General features: G+C 32.7%; 1 long non-coding RNA gene across 1 annotated transcript; it reads right to left on the bottom strand.

Moving 5' to 3' along the window:
* LOC110267192 lies at nucleotides 1,634-2,790 on the bottom strand. The gene is made up of 3 exons (XR_002354550.1): nucleotides 2,438-2,790; nucleotides 2,093-2,326; nucleotides 1,634-1,800 (listed from the first exon to the last, which is right to left on the bottom strand). It is a non-coding gene; the product is annotated as an uncharacterized LOC110267192 (long non-coding RNA).

Raw genomic sequence — 3,374 nt, 5'->3', positions numbered from 1 at the left:
TTTATATATATACAAATATTTAAATATCAAATATTAACTATTTTAAAAAAAAATTTCCCACCAAAACTAACATTACATTTCAAAACATAATATATGTAGCAAATTTTACACAATTATTATCTTACAAAATCATAAACAAAACGAGGTTTTAGTATTTTCTATAACATGTAAATTCAATGGCATAATCCTAACATAAAGGCTAAAATCAACAATAATTTCAACTACCAAACTCCTTTTAAATGTTGAATGGTCCAATTTGTTGAGGTTTCACTACAACACAATTAGCATTTTGTGGCGGTTAATCCAAATGCTGGAAAATAGGTCGCACAGTTAGCGGCAGTTTTAGCTAACTGCTAGAATAACTGTCGCATAATAAAAATGGTGTCACGGCAGTTACAAATGACCGCTTAATGGCAGGGAATTTATAACGGCATTCGTTTTGCGACGGCTGAAAAGCGCCGCTAAATGCTGGGAAGCATACAATATGCTTATATTGCGGCAGTTCGAAACCGCCACCAAATTCAAAATTTCCATTATAATTTTAGCTTTTTTTTATTTTGCCTCTTTTAAAACAGTATGTTTAAAACAAATAAGAATTCAAACCAAATTATATATATGCATAAAGAGATTGTCATAAATACATGATTCAATATAAAGAAAAATTTCATAATTTAAAAAAAATAAACATAAAGCACTAAACCAACTTAAATTCAATAGTGTCTAATAACATTGATTGAAAGTCATTATTTTTGTTGCGAGTCATGCTTGCCAAATAAAGATGGCCTTGCGTGCAACGAGGTCGATGACTGCCCAAATAATCCAGCGCTACAGCAACGTCAGTGGGCAAATTGCCTCTTTGCTATTGGATTATATATCCCAAAACCTTCTCTATCGACTGTCTCTTTGCCTGTTTTTCTTCTATCTTAGTAGTCAATTCTGCAATCCTCCTCTCATACTCTTGATTTGGCTCACTAGAACCCGACAATTGTCCAACAGCGTTACCAAATACTTGGGTGGAACATGGTCCAGCACCTAAGGCACGAACTCGTCCAGGGTACTCTTTTCCAAGAACTTGTGCTAGCGAATCATTTTGTGAAAGGTGCTTAGAGAATTCATCCTACCTCTCAACATTCGCAATTACTTCCTGCAAGTATACAAGAAATTGGAAAGGCGTGATTTAAAATTAGCACGATATATACAATAATCTAAGTTTAAAATTTTCAGACATTACTTACACTAACAACACGCGCATCGGAATGGATATACGAGCCATTTTTTCCTACGAGTGATGATAAACTCTCCTCTACTAACGGACCTTCCTTGTTCTTTTTTATATCATTGATATCAACACAATTATGTAAATAACAACACCATATTCAGGAAGATTAATCAAAATCTCAATGCAAATAATTACTTATTACTTTGTCTTTTTTTCTTGCCAATGTTTTGGAGTTCTCAGTATGTGTGTTAAATTGCTTGCCCCAATTTATAGTGTTTTGTTTTCACTTTTTCTATGAATAAATAACAGAACAAATATAAATGAGAATTGAATGTTGAATATAAAATATAAGGGGTATGTATACACATTATGTTTTTTGTGGAAATAATAAAAATTACCAAGACTTACCTTTGTTTCTTCCTTCTGGCAATATTCAAGGAACCGTTTTCATTCATTTTTTTCTATTCTTTGTAACACTTATGATACAAATTGTGTCTTGTATCTTTCCAGTTCTTTCCTATTCTTTACATAATTTCGCGCTTTATTTTTCCTCCGACATCATCCTCATAATGAAAGACTCACTGCAATCAGTTACCATTGTCATTAACCAAAAACCAACTAACAAGCATAAGATTGGTAATTTGAAGAATATCCACAACCATTATAGGCTACTTTAAATTGAAAAAAGTTTAACACTCAAATCCAATAAAAAGAGTCGCAATTACGTATAAGATAGAAGTACTGAAATAAACATGTAGAAAACAAAATTTGAAAATTTAACCAGTCATATAATTTACCTATGCAAAAACTCTTACGCAAAAAAAAAAAAATTGAATACTAAAATTGCTTAAAATGTTAAGCTAAAAGATGTACCTTAATCATGTAGTATGCATGTTCTTTCTTAACTTTGTTCACGTGCTTCCAGGTCTCTTCACATATGAAAAACTGGAAATAGTCAACACCCAAACTCCCTACAAAACCACTGAATAAACCAGCTGCCTGACCAATTCTTGTATATCTCTATTAAATGGGAGTATTATATTTGTATTGGAGGAAGTGCTATAGCCTCCTTCACGCTCAGCTTAGACCCTTTACACACGCCGTCCTCTAAAAAGTGCATGAAAAAAAATTACTAGCTAATCATTGCACAAAAGAAAAATAGAAGTAAAGGACTTTCAAAATAACTATTTAAAAAATTAGGAAGAAAAAAAAGTATACCAATGATAGTAACATTCTTTGCGTTTATCGTCATTGTTCTGACCTTCAGCTTCCTGGACAGCAAATAAGTCATCAATGTGGTCATCAAACGACAGCACTTCATCCGCCTCCGGGTCGTAATCCTCATCCTCTAATTGATGATCAACCACTTCATCGCAATGCCGAGTCTCTGTGCGTTCTGTGGGAGTTTGAGGGTCATTAACTGTACTTGACGGCGCAAACTTTTTATCGTTGCGCGGTGGACAAAACGGTTCATTGATACGAGATGTCGGAGCTCTATTAGCTGAGGACGAAAATGGAGAAGCTCTATCACATAGTTGCTCATGTGATATCTGAGCTCCTCTAGTCATGGATCCAACCTTTATGAAATCATTTAGAATTATATTGAACAAAAAGCATTAATATTGAATATTAATTGAATTTATAAATTAATAATTTTCAATAAAAAATTTACAACATGGCTGAATGATACAATTGAAGGCTACATAATTTTAACATAAGATTACGTAATGAAATGATAACCACGAACACTTACCATAGTCTCCTCAGTTTTGGCATTAATTCCAACATCTTTCGGAGATTTCTGTATAATGCTGTACCGTGGTTTCCTAGGCATTCTTACAAACCTTTACAGAAAACAATATTACTAGAAAAATATTAGCACAACAACAATTTAAAAAAACCATTAAAAATGATTCATAGACAAATATTAATGTTACAAAGAAAAGCAAGCATAACGTATTTGTTATAAATAGAAATATAAGGAGCCAACTTAGGTCGATGTCTACTTCATAACGATCAAAATTCTGCTGGCTTTAAATAAACCTCTCAAAATCAAAATGAGCAATTAGATAAATGAGAGCAAGATTCATCAATTCAAAAACTGATGATAATCTTGTCTAAACAAGTGATTCAACCGTTGCAACCTATAATTAAA

Source organism: Arachis ipaensis, chromosome B09 (assembly GCF_000816755.2).
Source record: "Arachis ipaensis cultivar K30076 chromosome B09, Araip1.1, whole genome shotgun sequence".
NCBI lineage: Eukaryota > Viridiplantae > Streptophyta > Magnoliopsida > Fabales > Fabaceae > Arachis > Arachis ipaensis.
The sequence above is the reverse complement of the archived record's forward strand: the minus strand, read 5'-3'. Positions and strand labels throughout refer to the sequence as shown.